The sequence below is a fragment of the Lonchura striata genome, chromosome 2 (assembly GCF_046129695.1).
Source record: "Lonchura striata isolate bLonStr1 chromosome 2, bLonStr1.mat, whole genome shotgun sequence".
Taxonomy (NCBI): domain Eukaryota; kingdom Metazoa; phylum Chordata; class Aves; order Passeriformes; family Estrildidae; genus Lonchura; species Lonchura striata.
The window spans coordinates 77,940,046-77,959,176 of NC_134604.1; positions in this window are offsets into that span (position 1 = coordinate 77,940,046).

Genomic DNA, 19,131 nt, shown 5'->3' on the forward strand with positions numbered 1-19,131 from the left:
TACCTTCACAGCAGAGACAGTAGTACTGTGCAGGTGATTCAAGAATATATTTTCCTAGAGAGCAAGCAACATTCTGAAAAGTGCTAACACACCCACTTCAGGACACATGTGGCTACATGAGTTACTAAAGCTGTTGGCAATGTCCCTTCCACAAGCCACCAGAGAAGATATACTGAAGGATACCAAGGTGTCAGCAATAGCCCATCTTCATATCAACTCCTTGCTTATTTCCATTTGTTGGCCTTTCCAGGACATGTGTCAGTTTTTTTATAACATGCACAGAGAAAAACAGTTTGGGCAGGTCACTTCTGTCTCTTAGCTAAGCCTTGGGAGAAAATATCTAGGATCTGGCTTTTGTTGGGTTTGGGTTTTTTTTTCTGCTTTCCTTTTGGCAAAAGTATCACCTCTACAAGAAACCTTACCCAGAGGACATTGCAGAGGCAATTTTTTTTCACACAACATCATCTCACTTCAATGTTTAAGAGACGCAATTATTTATAAACATTTTGACTTTACCCTTCTATTCTCATTTTGCAGAGTGTTGGGGAAACTCCAGATAGCATTAAAGCAAACCTTTCAACACAGGCACCTAAACTGAGGAGTCCATTGTCAAGCAGTTTTAGTTCTATAAAACACAGAGCACCCACTATCTTGCATAATTTTCAGTGATAAATCTGAAGTTTGCTATTGGCATGTTGGAGCAGTAACTCTTTGGGGCAACCTTCAGCCTCTTGTATTTTTTCCCCACAAAGAATGACCCACAGAACTGCTCATTTTCACAATACCAAAATACCAAAGAGCTCCACATCTTTCAATATAAAGCTCTAAACACCTTGATACTTCAGAAAAGCACCCACACAGAAACTACCCAAGCAATTCTATAGAGCAACAAGCCTGATAGTAAACAGGCAGACCCAGCTGCATCCCATTTCCTGCTCTTCAGAGAACCATCTCCATTTTCCTGGTTGTCTGTCCAAGCCAGCAGACCACTGGCAGTACCATTGACATGTCCTACCTGCTCACTACGGTTGCTTGTCCCCAGGACACAGATTTGCTTGCTGAAGATGCAATGGCACTTTCTTGGGTTGTGTTTTTGTTTGGGTTTTTTTGTTGTTTCTTTGTTTGTTTGCTTTTTGTTTCTTTTTTGGTTTTTTGGAGGTAGAGGGTAGGTATTTCAGGTTCCTTCCCTGAGTGAGACAAGGTTTCTCCAGCTCAGGAACTGCTTGCTATGAGAGACACCCATGTACTCAGACACTGCAGGACCAAAAGTCCAACGAAAGGCAATAGAGAGATACATCTCAAAAAAAGTCGGTTTTGTACCTCGACCACTCAGTGTTCCAGTTTAGACAGGAAAAAATCTTCAGGATTAATTAGATAAATGGGTTCTGTCCTTATCTGAAACTTCCAGCTATGTATCTATGTATTTAAAACACACTAAGTCAGTCCTAGGCAAACACTCTCAATAAAAAAGTATTATTTAACATCTGCAAGGAGCACCACATTTAACTTGTGCTCAGATCTCAAGCTCCACATGCCTTAGAAGTGTAGTGCAGGATAAACCTTACCGGCCAGGGGCTCAGCTCTCAGAGCTTACAGAGACCGAGGCACCATCTGTCGGCTCTCACTCAGGTTTCAAGGCAAGGGTGCATAAACCAGGATACAGCGTTGCCAGAGGGAGAATGCCCCGGAGGGAGAGCAGAGACCCAAGAGCAGCCGGGTGCTTCCTCAGACCGACACCGAGCAGCAGAGGCAGCCCTGGGCGGGCGAGACCCTCGGCCGCGCTGTCAGCCCACATCCCGGCACGATCGCCCGGCTCGGAGGGATGCTCATGCCGGGGCCATCCCTCCGGCGGGCCGGACACCGCCGCTCCGCCGCCCGCTCCGGGCTGCCCCAGCCCGCACCGCCACACATACCCATGTCGCCGGCGCGGTCCGGAGCGCTCGGGGCTGAGAGCCAGGAGGAAGGTAGGGAAAAGGGAAGGCAGGTGCCGGGGGCGGCCGGGCTTTAAGGCGGCGGCGGGCCCCGCCTGGCCCCGGGCGCTGCGGGGCGGCGCCGCGCAGGTGTCGGGGCGGGGAGCGGGTCGCTCCGGCCCGGAGCCAGCCCGGGGCTCACCTGGCCTCACCATCGGCCCCGGCTGCCCCAGCGCTCCTCCCTGCCGCCCGCTGCCCTTACGGCTGCCAGACGAGGGCTGTCACTGCTGCCCGGGCTTGCTTCGCTCTGCGGCCGCCAGGAAGCACCGAGACCGTGCCATCAGCTGAACCCAGCGCCGGGCAGTGCTGCCAGCTGCGCGTCGTTCCTTTGATGTCAACGGCGTACGGGAAAACTGAGTAAGCAAGTAAGTGAAATACACGCTGTGTGGAGAACAGCTTTCTGCCTCGCTCCCTTCTCTCGAGCCAAGGAAACAGATGTCCTAAACTATTGCTACCACCGGTTTCTAATGATCTCTGAGCTGTGGACTGGTATTTCTGAGAAGCTGTCCAGTGATGTGGCTGCATCCCTGGATGTGTTCAAGGCCAGGCTGGATGGGACTTTGAGCAACCTGGTCTAGGGGAAAGTGTTCCTGCCCAAAGCAGGGCATTGGAACTAGAAGAACTTTAAGTTCCTCCAACCCAAACCATCCTGTGAGTTTATGTTTCTATGACCTACTTCAGTCATCTCTTGGTTAGTCCACATAGTCCGAGCTTGAGGTCTGAGCACAAGACATCTGTCCTGGGTGCCATTTGTGCCACAAGCCATAGGGAAAGCTGGGAGAATCCACATCAGTACAACACAATGTGTTTCTTGCATAGACCGTACTGAGCCATGTATGTGGAATAAATGGATGAGAAGCTGAGAATGACAGGAGAGCCAGAGTGCAAGGCTGACAAGAAGAATAGCTAGGGGAAGCTACATGTTACTAAGATCTGAATGAACTCAGAATGCAGAAACAGTAAAATATTAGCAGATATTAGCAAAAAAAAAAAAAAATCTGAAAGAAGAATGAGCTCCCTCTTTGAGGCTTGAAAATACAGTGGCACACTTTGGTTTATGCAACCAATCCAATAGCATTTTCTATGGCATGCACTTAATAATTACCTGGTCACTGAACAGGTTCATTTTGTCTTGGGTACAAATCAAACAAGCATTGCAATGCATTGCAATTTGGAATATCTACAGTCAGCACTTCAATGGTTAAAGGCTGCTCTGATTTGTGATACAGAACTACAGCTGAACCTGGATTTCTTAAATTGCATCTATATGAGGGTAATCTACTCAAAGGAGTTCTAGCCTCTTAGCAGTTACCTGTACCCTTAACTGTAAAAATTTGTGAATAAATTCTTAAGATAAAACATGAGTAGGTAGTTATAGCTATATTTATAGCAAGTTCTCCAGTAAGAAACATAAATCTTGCTGTATAAGCTCCACTGACATAGCTGATGCTAATCATGTATCACTTCTCAGCGGGATATAGATATATATCCACACAGTACAGGCAGTGTTGCATTTCTCTATTATGGTTACTCCAGCAAAACAAGCAATCTGTAATGCAGCAAAGAATGCTGAAGCCTCCAGTGGCTTATTTATCTACAGAAATAACTGAGATATTACCACCATTTTCTGTTAAAGTATGGAATTAAAGATGTCATTTCTTTTCTGAAAAAAGGGAAACTTCCCATTGCATGACCAGTGGTGGTAAAAGGTTAGTTCCCAGGCACGTCTTATATAGATCCATGCATTTAGTGAGAACAGAGTAGGCCTTTGATGTTTCTTCCTAGAAAGCAACATACAACTGGGATTCAGATATTAAGGAAAACACTCGTTTTCTCAAAAATTTGGGATAAATGAGCTAGTTTGATCACCCGGCTTTCACTCAGGTTATCTTTCAATGTTTAAGGTTTCTATTAAAGTATTCACCCTGATGAGTACACATTTTAATTTGTCCCACAGAGAGATAAAAGGACACACAATTGCTTCACAGCTATTTCTGAGGTGGATTGACTTTTGTCCTTCAGTAAGTGGATGCCACAGGGTTGATCACTGTAGAGTTATTTTATGGTTGTATTTGTTGGAGGGACAGAATTTGTTCTCAGAGGATTAGTTTCCCACTGGGGCTCTCTTTCTAGGAGCTCTCAGAGCACAGCAGGGCTATTAAATATTCAGCAAACAAACATGCAGAAATGAATTTCTACTTTTTTTCTACAAAACTCTGAAGTCAAAGAATCACATTTCCAAGGTATAATAGAATACTGTCCTGCTTCTTCCACACAGGATCCTGTACTCCACCATCTCATGGTCACCACAACCAAGACTACTCCCATCTCTCATATCCCAAACCAGTCCTTAGTTTGAGGTCCAGCAGCACAGGTCCTTAATGACTCTTCCACCACTCATGTCCAAAAGTTACCACCAGTGCTCTGCAGGAGCCTCTCATGCTGTGTGTTCCTACTGTAATGATCCTTCCCCAGGAGGGATAATTCCACATATTGCTCAGTTAAAGGTTGTAGCTTAGTCTGTAAGATTGTTTCCTTGTATCTCCTAGGAAGGAAGAATACAATCATTTCAGAGGAGCTGGTGAGGTGTGTCCATAACATGGAATAGTTGATAACAACTATTTATTATTTAAGGATGAACAACCTGAATTGAGATTGATTTTACAGAAAATTTGGGCAAATCTGTTCAGGTCACGTGTGATTTATAAATATTAATAGATGTTCTTTACTCATTTTTTAGATTGGAAGAATTGTAATAAAGAATTTTCAGGGATGTGCAGCTCATCAGGGATAGCCAGTATTGCATAGGATGCTGCAAACTGAGTGAGGTTGTACATTCATTCATTCTAAACAAAGGCTAATGGATCTTGCTCTACAACCATAATCCACTGGGTTTTCATGATGGTAGTAGCCAAACACTAACACTTGTCACTTCCCAGTAACTACTCTTCCCAAGATAATATATCCTTCCAATAAAAGTTTATTCCAGCTTTCCAGATAGTAAATCTCAGGGGGAAAGGGATTTGTTTGCTCTGACTTTTCTCACGCACTGTGTCGTGTTTTGCTAGCAGAGCAAATAATAGGTGGGATGGTCTGGAGGAGAAGGGGACTGCTGGGCAGGAGGGCACAGGGGTCTCTGGGAGGGGCTCTGCAGCAGTTCAGGTGCTTTCAAACAGCAGCAGTCCAGCTACTGGGTGCTGTGCACGCATAGTGACATAGTTGGTATTTGAGATGCTCACTCAACTTCTGTGCAAGGAGCAACTCTGGCCCTAAAACATATGAATTTGCTTATTCAGGAGTTTTCTAAACCAGACCAGGGACATGCAGAGAAAGAGGTTTCTACCAGCCCAGCCTGCCAGCCCAACTCAGCAGCATTCAAAGTAATCATCTCCAGAAAAAGGAAAAGAGTCTGTGTGCTGTGGCACACAAGGAGCTTGGCTTCTCTGGCACATCTTTATGTACACACACTGGATGTGGGTGGAGAGTAAAGCAGGGGAGCAGGAACTAGAGCACAGACTTGGATCTAAATAAAGTAAATGAGTGAACTCTATTTACCTGGAGCTGGCAAGCAAAAGCAATGGCAAAAGTCTTTGGCTCATTACCAGTGCCTGTGACAACATGCAGAGTTAACTAATATGGCAGATATAGACCTAATGAGTTAATGGTAAATGATACCATTAACAAAACAATTGTGAAGTCACTCCTGCCAAGATGTGGGTTTGTTCCTTTTATTTTTGCCAAAAACATAACTTGAGGTTGATAACTCTTTCTGTTTTCCCTTCATTTACTCTGATAACATTGTTTCCTTGGTAGAGCCAGATTTGCCCCTTGTCCAGTTCTCTTTATATCTATCTTCATCCTGACAACACCTTCGCTGCTGTTTCCTTCCACGGGTTTTCCCCTTGGGGAATCTGAAGGGGATCGTTTGTTCAAAGCCTGGATTTAATAGGGAACCTTGGTTCTGGAAATGCAGGTCTGTGTGGAAACCAGCCTTAGCTGACAGTTGCAAGGAGGCATTCCAAAGCTTCACTTTGGACTGAGAGATGTGACCATCCCTTCCAGCCCTGAAAGGCCTTTGTGGATCCAGCCTGAGTCTCTGTACCACAGCCACAGCCAAGTGTGAGCAGTCCTTGTGTTGTGCCTTCACAATGCACGAGGCATGAGACAAGGAGAGCAGAAACACACACAGTAATCCCAGATTTGATGCTGATTTATGGTCAGATGTTGTGCAACCCATCTCTGAGGCAGGGAGATTCTCCCTGCCAAGGGAGGGCACTCCCAGCAGGTATGTGGGGTAGACAAATAGGAGTGTTAGCATAAGTATTAAGGGCAGCTGGCAAGGGAAGTAGGGCAGAACAAAAGAGCTCCTGATTCAAAGCCTTTACATACTCCTTTCTACTGCAGATAAACACCTATTTCTACCCTTGAAGTATGTGACTGTATTCAAGAAAAAAAAAAAAACAAAAACCTCTGTGAGTATCCTTCACCCAAGTTAGGCTTCAAGCCTTTCACTGGGTCATGAAAGCTTTTTTAAAATTTTGAATTATGTACCTCTGTTTTTCTTCATATTAAATTTGAATTTGTCTGACACACAGCATCACCCTCTCTCACCTAAGGCAGTGCAAGGATGCTGAATGTTGTTCAAGCAGCTTGAAACTATCCAAACATCTCTTCAATAGTCTTTTTTCTTTGTACTGCCACATTGCTATTTTTCTGAAACTTCAGATCCTTGTTGTGAGACCTGACATTTTCAAGTGAACTTTTTATCTTCTCATTGCATTGTCTGCTGAAGTTTCACTTCTAGCATGTTTTTAGCCAAGTTTTGTTCAACCTTTTTTTTCATAAGGAGAGCACATGAGATTGTCATCAACACAGCAGCTGCTAGATAGAGCTGGTTGGATTATCCTGTCAATTTATGCAACCAGCCCTACAACATGAATCATATTGTTGATTGGACCATGCAAGTACAAGTGTCATCTCTTGACCAATCTGTGTTTTGACTCAAGCAGATGTTAAAAGACTGGAGTTTTACTGACACAGTATATAGGAACTGATGTGAGATTTGTATTTAACTTGTGAAGATACTTAAGGGATTATTTTCCATTAATTTATGCACTCAACACACACACACCCCCACACACCACCCTTAAACAAACCATCTTACAAGACTGCATGCTCACATTTTCAAAGGGGAGCATCCTAACTTTATACATAATTGTTGTTGTGGGTGAGGCAGCACTGTTGTACAAAGCATACCTGACTTCAGATGACATCAATGTCCACAGTGGAAATAGCATATTTTGAGTTCAGATAACAGCACAAGATCATATAATTTTCTAGAGACACATTTTCCAGTGTGGAAATTCTGCAGCTGGAGACCAAGAGCTGACACTGTCTACCTGCCAAAGCCCTGTTAGAAGTTTGCAGATGGACTCATTCATCCTGAAATGGATTAGTATGTTATTTACACATTCATATTTTCACCACAGGTTACAAAGCTCCTTTTTTTCCACTCCCAGAGCTGTCCTGTGTATTGTTCAGATTTAAATGAAAATTTTGGCAGCAGATTCTGACAGAGTTTAATGTGCAATTGAATTTTAACAGATTCACTTATCTTGCTGCTCTCTCACGAAGTCTCTATAAGGTCAATTTTTGTATTTCATCTTAGAAATCTTGATCAGTTCTGTTGCTATTGAAAGATTAGAGCATCCAGGGCTCCATTGCATTAATTCACCTGTGCACTGCAGTACTCCGAGTGCTTCACTGCCTCTCTACTCCTCTTTGATCTTTTTCAGTAGCACCTCTAGCCTTCTCTAGGCAGTCTCCTTTTTGTTGTGATAGTTGTCCATATTAGCAAAAAGATGTGCTAGGATGTTACTCATCTATGTAGCTGTATTCTTACTTTCTTCTTGACACTCCTGAGCAACTGATTCCCAGTAAGCACTACAACACAACCCAACTACTTTGTTCTGTCAGAAAAGGGAGGTCCTCTTACTTTCTCACATTTAAAAAGCCCAGGATCTGCTGTTACTTTGCAGGAAGTGTAAACAAATCCAATAGGTTTTGAAAAGAAAGAGAATGAAAAAAGGAACCCCAAACCACAACAACAGAAATCCAACCAACAACAGTTTCTTCCTTATTGCAAAGGCAGCTGAGTAAAATGCATTCAATACAAAGGTTACAATATGACAGTATATAAACCACCTGAAATTACATAATATATTTCATAAACTGAAACTGCAGCACATAAATAATCTACTTGTCAGCATAACAAGTTGCTGGGTCACTTGCTCTACCCTCGGTATAAAAAACTTATCCAAGGAACAGGAAATTGTCTTCCAAGAGGAGTCAGAGAAAGAGAAGCAGCATATTCACATTGAGCAGTGCTGTTATGCAGAATTGCAGGGAACATATCTAATGACAGGGAAATAATTTTTTAGGAAATCATTAAGAATTTTAGCATGAAGGCTAATACTTTTTCTAAAGATGAAGTTAATTCTGTTCATTTTAGGTATTTCAGCAATTGCGTTTTTTCTTTGGGAACCCACTTGTAAGGGGCAAAGAGCACCAACAGCGTTTTCAGCCTCTGCCTACAAATGACTTTGTAAATATAGTCAGATTAATCCACTTCTTAGGCTGAAAACTTTGGAGGGTGAATTTCAGAGGAAACCAGGAAACCCCACAGATATTGAACACATCCCACAAGAATATTTTCATGTCAGGACAAAAGCAAAGCCTGGGAGCTTATTGACTGCTCTTCAAAATGGTTGGGCTTCTTCCTGCTCAGGCTACACGTTGTTGGAATGCACCCAGAGATTTCTTTCTTTTAAACACATGCTTATTTATATGTGTTGAAACCTATTCCCTTTGTCAGAAACATCTCCTGGAGATACCAACAAACAAATGATTGTCTGTGGCCTTGTTGCACATTCCTCATCAAAAAAGTAGCATCAGCCATGCAGAAATTTTAGTTCTTTAATGAAAAGGACTGCAGCTCTGGTGCTGAAAGCTATCCTGAAAAGCGTGAGCAGAGACTCACTTTTTGGCAGCTGAGGCTGGAAACATCTATTTTCAGATGTTTTAAAGAACCCTAATCTTGGCAGACGGGTTTCTTTCCATCAGTGGGTCTTTTTATCTTTGTTTCTCCCTCCTCCTCTCATAAGATTGAAAACCAAATTGCCATCTCTCACTTTCTGCCTAGCATCCTTTTGCTGAGGGAAGGTTGCAATTGGAAGGAGAATAAAGGGTATTAAATGATTGAGCTCTTGCAGTTTCCACTTCTCAGAATCATGGAATCTACCCACCTTTAAATACCTCCAGGGATGGTGGCTCAACCCCTTCCCTGGGGAGCCTGTTCCAACATGTTACAACCCTTTCAGTGAAGAAATTTTTCTAATATCCAGTCTAAACCTTCCCTGTTGTGACTTGAGACCATTTCCTCCTGTCACCTGTTACCTGGGAGGAGAAACCACCTCCACCTTGCTATAACCTCTTCTCAGGCAGTTGTAGGAAGTGAGAAGGTCTCCCCTGAGCCTCCTTTCCCCCAGGATAAATAATCCCACCACCCTCCTCCACTCCTCATGGGATGTAGGTTTGAGACCTTTCACCCGCCCTGTTGCCCTTCTCTGGAGGCACTCCAGCACCTCAATATCTTTACTGTAGCAAAGGACACAAAATTGAGCTCAAGGTTCTTTTGGTAAGCATGACTGCTAGGTATGGAGGTGGTAATGATCACAAAACTTACTACTATTTTTATAGTAGTTTAAATGTTTAAAGATAATATGCTGCCTAATCAAAGGTTATACTTTGTTCCATATATTGAGCAAGACTTAATTTTCACTGCTTTCTGAGCTGTCAAAGTTTGCATAGTGTGTAGTTATTTTTTGACTGTTTTATAAATAAACAAGTTGTACAGAAAGAGCTGTTAATAATCAGACAGTAACAGGCCAAAAGGGTTGAAAAAAGGGGTCCAAAATCACAGCTTTGCTATGTCTTTCTTTGCTATTGACACACTGACACTTCAGTGAATCATCTAAACTTTTCCACCCATAAAAAAAGAACAGCTAAAAATCTTTGCAGATATCAATTAAATTTTCCCACTTATAATTTGTACTTTATTATCCTAAAAAAGCTATATAATATGATGATAAAATATCAAGTCAATACATATATTATTCTAAATTTTTTTACAATATCATTCTAAAATATCAAGTCTGCTTATAAGGAGATCATCAGTTAGCACATTGTAAATGTGATCCCACACACATTCTAGATGAAAACCTTGTAAAAGAAAGATTTTTAATTGTTCAGCTTAGCCAACAGATACACTACATATGCAGGAAACATTTTCCATAACAGAAGCAGTCCCTTCATAATGCAAAAACAGAGCAATCTTTCCCTATAATCTATACTGAAAAACAAAAGAAAAAAGAAAAAGAGGGAAGGGGCATGCAAGCAGAATTAATTGCTCCATTTTTTGTTTGTTTGGAAACTGATGCAGAACAGATTAGGCTGTAATGTAGTGCTTTCTTCCATAAACAAGCAATTGCATTTCATCAAAAGCAAAGCTGTTTAAAACGCTCCTGGCTAGCTATAGGTAAAAGCTAAAAAAAAAAAAAAGCCTAAAATGGATGTTATTATGTAAAATTATAATAAGTGCTTGTTATTATGGAAAGCCCTTAAGACCCTTGAACATTTTTGTAACAGGCTGTAAAATCATCTTCCAGATAACAAATGTAGCATCAGCATCTGAAATTGCTTCAACTGGAGTGGCTGAGAACTTATACTTTGCGTATCAGAAATTAATCCAGGCTTATCCATCCAAAACTGTTGAAGCTTCCCATTGTTACAAGAAACCAGTGCTTTATTAATTGCGGTCTCTAGGACATTTAAACATTATTTTTACCTAACATAGTATTGGTCAGAAGTGCTGCTTAACTGTGCTTTCTTAACCATGTCCTGCTACTCCTGCAGCAAAACCTCTCTTTTCTTATGGTAAAAAATCAAGTATGTCCATGCAGAAATGGTTTATCTGCATTCTCTCCCTAAGAAACAGAAATGCCTTTTTCATTGCAGTGTATATACTGAATTGTTTTGTACTTGCAATTTCCTTTCTGATAAAATTACATTGCTTGTCTATTACCACCTCTCTATTACTTACTGTTGTGTCTCAAAAAGAAGTATCCCCAGATACATTTAGCCTCACATTGAAACAGATAGATTTTATTTGGGTTTTGAGAACATTCTTAAAAGGCGATGAAAAAATATGGTTAAAGAACAAAGTATCATCCTCTTGCTCCCATACCCACTCACTCACAGTTCCTGGAGACAAGGAGCTGCTCCTGCATTCTACTAAAATTACTTCCTATACTTTCTGTAGTCAGATAACTCAAACTTCTAACACTGCCTCTCAGCCATAGTTGGTTTTGTTAATATTCACATTGACCTTTTCCTTTATGGTTCACTTGTAACAGGTGATGCTGGGTATCTGCCTGGGGCTTGAAACACTCCATCCAATAACTCTTGAGGAGTTCTTCTGAAGGCAAAAAAACTTTCCAGAAAAAAAAAGGTGTTAGTGTTCAATTGCATTCAGCTGAGACCCCAGAGGTTTTTCATAGGGCAAATATTACCTACTGCATGCTCAGAAATCTTGCACAGAGATGGATGCTGTCCCACCAGGGATCCTCACTAACACCCTCCATTTGCTGCATGGGGTTATTAATAAGCAGGAAGGCACATCTCTGGTGCAAGATGCCCATGGTCAGAATGGATTGAGGTGAGATTTAGGACACCATTGTAGTACAAGTGCACAGTTCAACATATTTGTGTCTAGCTCACCTTAGACACGATGAGCTGAACCATGCCATATCAAGATGTCCAGTCTGGTGCTGACTGTGGCTATTGTTTGAACATCAATGCTGCTGACACGTGCTTTGGAAGAGCAGCTGAACACAGTGAGGGACCTTGGCTTATCCACAGGGAAGAAAATTACCTTTTTATTCCCCTGGGAATGCCACTGGATCTGAAAAGAATGAAGATGGCCAAAAAAGAATGTTCAGAGACTGGGCCTTGCAGATGGACTGGTGAGGAGAAAGACCACTGGACTTCATCTAAAGAAAGCAATGATACAGACAGAATCAAAAATATTTCAGCAGCCAGGCTACTGAAAGTCAGGTGGAAAGGTCAGTCCAGGCAGAAGGGACACACTGCACCTGTCTTATCTTTTCCCTTCTCATGATTAAATATGTATTTTTCACTCCTGCTGTTATGCAATGCAGCTGTACAATATGAAACCATTGCCACATCCTCCTAACAGGTGCTGCCACATTTTGTATCGGGGTGAAGCTAGAATCACATTAATTGTGTTTGAAATTATTTGGGATACTGAGGTGCCATTTAACTTTCACTGTAGTGCCTCACTATGTTTCTTTTTTTTTTTTTAAACAGTAGTTTGACATATCTGGTAACCAGAACAGACAGATGGAACAGAGATGATGAAACACAGCCAATCTTTCATGCAGTGGTTCAGTTCTCCTAGCAAATAGGTTTTAAAGAATTAAGGTTTCAGTAAGGGAGAAGCCAGGCCTGAGGCAGGGTCAGGAAGATGGATGATCCCTCTTATGATCTTTGTGGGTCTCTTCCAACTCAGAATGTTCTGTGATAGAAGATGCCTATATTCCCAGTAAATACATTTTTTTTTTAATTATCAGTTATTCTTGAATATAGGACCTGAAAAATGATTCTGATGAGAACTGTATATATAAATTGCATGCAATACAAAAACCAGAAAAATTTAGTCCAAGTTTAGGGCAGAAATGTATAAACTTCAATGGCAGTATAAGACATCCTAGGAAAGGAAGGAGATCTGTTCATGTCTTAATTTACATATAGTGATATAATTAGCTTAGGATAGAGTCAAGCTGGCACACTAGTCTTAATTGAAAGGAATAAAAATTAATAAAAATATACAAAATAAATGGATTCAGCAAATGGTGTTGAAATAGGTTGAATGGAAATGCTTTCTATCAAATATGTAACTGTTTGACAAATAACTCTGGTGAGTACTTGATTTGCAATTTGTAGAAGGGAAAAAAAAAAGCCAAAATGAAACACTTACAAGCTGTAGGAGGACCACACCTCAAAAAACAGCTTTTTCAATTAAAGAAGACAACAAAGTATACTGCAAATTTTGTCACATGCTTATTAATTTAAACGAACTCAGTTTGCAGTACAGCCCCACTCACGTATGTGGAACTTGAGCCAGAACAAGAACAGCTGCAAGAGCTTGCAGCCATTCCTAGGACATCATTAAATGGCTATATGAAATTTGAACAGTTTAAAAATGACAAATCAGGACACAAGACACATCGTGGGTGTAATTCAGTTAAGGAATTCCAGCTCCTAAGAACTTCAGCCCAGAACTTTGTTGCTTTTGACAGGATGAGATAAAATACAACTTCCATGCTGCATGGACCAAATGACATACCTGTGTTACAGAAGCTAATAAGTACCACCCAAAACAGAGATAAAATTTCTCATTGCTGCCTCAAAAGTGGAGGCAGAGAAAAGGAAGAAGACTGAAGTTCTGGAACATTCATGCAAGATACTGTTCTCTCAAAGAAGCATCCAAGAAATTTCTTAATTTATAAATTGCAAACCTCTGCAAACTCTAGAAGTATTTGGACGTAGTTGCCTGGAAACTGCTTCACGAGTGCTTGTGATACAAGTTTCTGCCGTGAATAATGCCAGGCTGAAATCTGGCTGAACACAAGTCTTGTGGTAAGTATCAGTGTGCTCTCCGAGCTAAAACCCAGTCAACAAAAACACTTTCTAAAATTATCATGTTACAGACTGCATTCCTCTGTTTTTCCAGAACATTGTTATAAAATAGCTATGAAACAGAACATGTTAACAGTAACTAACATTAGCTTAAGACAGCTAATGATTTCAGGATTTCAAGTTTTGGTTTTGGTTTTAGCACTTAGACCTGAGAGAGACCACTAGCTCTGAACCACATGTTAACCATACCTGAAATAAAATCGTAATTAAACAACACTGCATCAATACCTTTGGAATTTAGCACCATTGATAGTGCTTAATGTAGTTGTTGGCAGGAATTAAGAATCCGATTTGAATTTCTAATCTGAATTTGCCTTGCTTCAGTATCCAATCTCTATTATGTCTTCCTTAACCAAAACAAAAAAGCCTCGCAAAATTCTCTATTCACTTAGAAAAAACTGATTTTTAAACTCAAATTTTTACTTGGTAAGTTGAAGTGCTGTGCCCCAGATCTCCTACCACATATTCCTTGAATATGGATTTTTGTGGCCCTTGTATCAATTCTTCAGTACAACATTTCAAAACCTCAGCCCCAGTATTGTCCTAGTAACAGAGTGATTTAACAATGGTTTCACAGGTTCTGTAGGACGAGGGATAAAACCACCACAACACATTCCGGGTTACATCCACTTCTCTTTGCCACAGAATTACATTAGAAGTTTGTTTATGGGAAGCTCCATGTTCAGAAGATTCCTTTAATCCATTTCACTGGTGCTATTTACCAGGGTAATGTGGTAAATAAAGACGTAATGTGTACATTTAAGTTCTTTTCCTGTTCCTAGAAGCACAACTTTGTAGGTGGTTACACTGGCAACAAACAGTAGCATACTATGTTTACAGGTATGGTGCTATCAGAAAAGAAGAGACTGACCTTTGTTTTCATCCAATTTAAATAGGCAGGGTTTTGTTACATTTGTTTATGGAATACCAGTGAAAATGTTGAATAGTACCACTATGATACCAATATGTCTGGGAAATCTTGTAGAAAGACTGTCAATGGTCTCTAAAAAAAATTTGCCAGGCTGGCTTCAACATTTGGACACAGCTCTGTTATAAAAGCCTGCCTATGTCACGCTGCTCCAGGGAGCTGAAACAGAGACACTAAGAATGGTTTGAATGAAATATGAGTGAGAATTATTTATGTGAAAGCACGAGCAGCAGCACAGTTTCAAGGAACAGCATGAATTGATAACTGAGGACATGACTAACAGCAATTAAATTAGTAAATGCTGAGGAATGTGCTGTTTACATCGACCAGGAGGCCTGAGCTCCGATAAGGCCATGGTAAGATGACTTGTCAGCAGAGGACCCGAGGTCTGATTGCAGGAGGATGGCAGCAGGGTTCCAGCATAGTGCATGCCTATTGCTTCTTACCCCAGCATGGAAAGAGGCCAAAAAGATACTGAAATGAGGAAACACATACAGGTAACAACCCTCCCTACCATTTATGGGGGATGAGGCAAGCAAGATAATGTTGGGATATCACCTTGTACTAGCTGATGGATACAAATACCTGGGTGGCTCTGGTATTTTTATCTGGTATTTAACCCTGGCAGGCAGCTCAGCCCCACACAGGCACCTGCTCATCCCCCTCCCAATGGATAGGGGAGAAAATTGGAAGGGTAAAAATGCAGTAACTTGTGGGATTGAAATAAACATAATTTGGCAACAACAACAAAAAAACCTCCCAAATCACCACCATGCCCCCCTTCAAACAAACAGACAGGAAAAAAATAATTTAAAAAGCTAAAAAAGGCAAGCAAAGATAAAAAAGCTCTAAATCAAGAAAAGTGTGCCAAAAGCCTAATTGCTCATCAGTGACAGATGCCCAGCCAGGCCCCAAGCAACTGCTGCTCTGGCTGACCTCCCTCCCCTCCAGATTAATTCCTGAGCTCAATGTCATATGGTGTGGGATGTCCCTATGGTCATTTGGGATCAGCTGTCCTGTCTGTGTCCCCTCCTCCCAACTCCTTGTGCACCCCCAGCCTGTTCCCTGGTGGGCTGAGAGCAGAAAAAGCCTTGACTCTGTGCAAGGGCTGCTGAGCAACGGCTGAAACATCCCTGTGTTACCAACACTGTCAGGCACAAATCAAAACCACCCCAGACCAGGTACTGTGAAGAAAATTAACTCCATGCCAGCCCAAACCAGCACAATGAACAAGTTTTCCACTGCCAAGGAAGAACCCCAAACACATGGCATGCACTCAAGGGTCACCACTCCTCTTCTCCCATGGGGACCTCCAGCCTGCCTGGAGTAGCTGCTTTGACATGGGCTTCTTGGTGCCTGTGAGCATGTGGGTGTGAAAACACAGCCAGGTGAAATCTATCAGGTTTAACATGAGGGACTGAAATGGGCTGTGTTTAAAAGAAATACGGAGTTCCCACTCCTTCTGGCCTTGAGTTTAATTTTGTCACATTAATTTCATCCTGCATTTTTTTCTCTAAGCATATTTGGCTGTGAACCATTTTCCCCTGCAGATGTGCAAGGCAAGCTAATCCTCCAGTTCTGAGCCCACATTTTAACAACACAGCTCTTCACCAACACATCACTGTCTCATGCTTTACCAGCTGGTGCATTCCTTCATTTCTGCTTCAGTTCCTGCCTTTTGGAATAAACAGTTTCTCCAAAACAGATAACAAGCAACTTTAGCATAGTGTGTCACCTCTCCTATTTTATCTTTCTCAAGTAAGTCAAAAAGAAGAAAAAAAAAAATCACAGTCACAAAATTTTTCTAGGTACATTCAAATATTTTTTCAAGGCTTTATTGTGTATTGTGCATGTATTTTTATAGTCTCTAGCATACTGTTTCAAATTATGTACACAGAATAAGGATCCGACATTGCTGACAACGAAAGAAAAAAGCTTTAAGCAATCTAAAAACACAAAAAACCCTTCAACAGGCTGTTGTTGATGAAGAGAGTTTTTCTTTCCTTTCACAGGCCTTTAAAAAGTTTAAGTAGTGACGTTGACAATTTTTCCATCTCATTACACCAATTATAAAAAGCGTTGGTCCCCTCAGTGCCTTTGCTTACTGTGGGCAATCGTACCCCTTACCCGATGGATTGCTGTGGGTAACGTGGCCACTAAAGCTTCACCAAATGAAACACAGCTCCGGGCTTGTCCCTCCCCAGGCAACCTCCATGGAGATCTGAGAGTTCTGGAATGAACAATGAGTTGAACAGTTTTGTTGAACTAAGGTCCTTTCCTTACAGTTATCTGGACATCTTTGGGAACTTCCTATCTCTTCTTTTCACAGTCCACACCACTGAAAAAACCCAGGATACTTACCAGCTCTATCAAAAATTTCACTTCTATCTTAGTACTAATAATGTTGACTAGAGGAAAATTATGCAGTCACTTTCTTTTCAGACTTCTTCCAGGCTTTAGAATCCTCTTCTTTTTCTTTTTTTCTTTCTTCCCCCAAACATTAAATCTTAACTTAAAGTTACTTATTCAGTGGCTACCAGCATTTTCTTGTATGAAGTCTGATAACTGTTCTAGGCTCGTAGGCATCTGCTTTCCCTCATACACTTGGAAAAAATAATCTGATGTGTTACTTCAATTAATTTGAAAATTATATTTGTATAAAGCTGCTTAAGCCTTATACCAATTCTCAAAATATAAATTGAAACAAAACTGATATAAAATAATTTTTATACTGAGAGATGAGTGAGTTTTGAAGGCCTCACCTGCAGTTCTGCCAATTATGTTTAGAATTTTCATGTTCCCCTTCTTGTCACATCAAACTTCCACATTTTGGGAGTCAGATATCACAGTGATAAACATGAACAGATTATACAGCACTAGCTACAAAAATCACTATCCCAAGAAGCACTACTTGCTGTTCAGGTATCTGGTGTCAATGAATCTTACAGGACACAGAAAGATATAAAAAAAAAAAAAAAAGATGTCCTAAGGATTCACAGTGAAAGGTTATTTACCTAAATCCCTTCAGCCTCCTCTTTTTTGTCTTTCCAGCTAATCCTTCATAGCATAGCCCAAACAGAAAACAAAACTACACAGCTAGAAAAACTCTCAGTGCTTTTTTCATCATTTACAACACGTAGCAGTTAAAAAAGGTATAGCATTCCCAACATACTTTACTAATATCAATCACACCTTGTTTTTGCAGAAAAACAAGTTGCAAGTTTTGCAATGAGAGAAAAAATTACAAAACACCTTCTTAAGCAGAAAATACCAGAAAAAACCCCAATATCAACGACAGTTAACTTGAAAAGAATATACTGCCTAGTCTCTAGATATAATTTAAATTGTTTATTTGTGTTGAGACCAAAACATAATTAGAGTCTAAAAGATTCTAACTAACTAATTGTTTATTCAGTATACTTCTTAAGGAGAAAAAAACCCCATCAAAATATTTTAAAAATATTGAAATGGTCACTTTCAAAAGTATCATAAAAACAATTCATTTTTTTTTCATCCTGCAGGAAGCTCCAGGTCTCCCAGTCTGAACACAATTAAATACAGAATGAAAAACCATGGAACAGCAGTCTTCGCAAATTTTAACAGCTAACTTTCATGACAGACAGCAGCTCAGACATCTCCTATGTATTGAAGTCTTCTAATAAAGAAATCAAAGATAATAGAAACTGGGTATAAGAAAAAACCTTGCCTGACTTACTAGACTAGGTGCTTTCATAAAGAGCCAGGTCCTTCTAAAGACACAGTTTTATTTGAAAGAATTCTATTTCAACTTAAATACTTATTCTTAATACTTATTGTAGTCCTACTTAAATACTTACTAGTTAAAACAATATTTATAACATTTTTGTTAAGTTTAATTTACTGCTTATCATGTCCATCCTCAGACACAACTGCAAAGACCCCCATGATCATGACAAGTTGCTCTGGCAACAGCAAAACAGAGCCCACTCAGCAACTTGAAAAAAGATTTTTGAAAAGTATGGATTGGAAAGGTCCAGTTTCATTTGTTCCTACACCTCCTTATCTTTACAGTCCTTAAGCTGAACCTGCCCCTCACTCCCTGTTCCCTGCAAGCACAACAGACTGGCCAGCACAGAGTGATGCAGTCGAGTGCAGGGTCTCTGCTTTGGCCAGTGTCTGTCTGTGTGTCCCAGATCCACAGGCCCTCTCCTCCCCTCGAGGCTCCCAGGCAGTGCCTGGTAGCCAAATGTCAGCCCTGCAGAGTGCTAAGCTGTGCTTCTGCCATAGCCAGGGCATCCTTTTTTATCAAATATTTGATCACCTCAAGATCCTGTACTTGTTCTGTGGCAGTCTCCCAGGCTGCCAGAGGTGACAATCCTTGTCACTTGCTCATATTCTCCCACATGCCTTGCCACC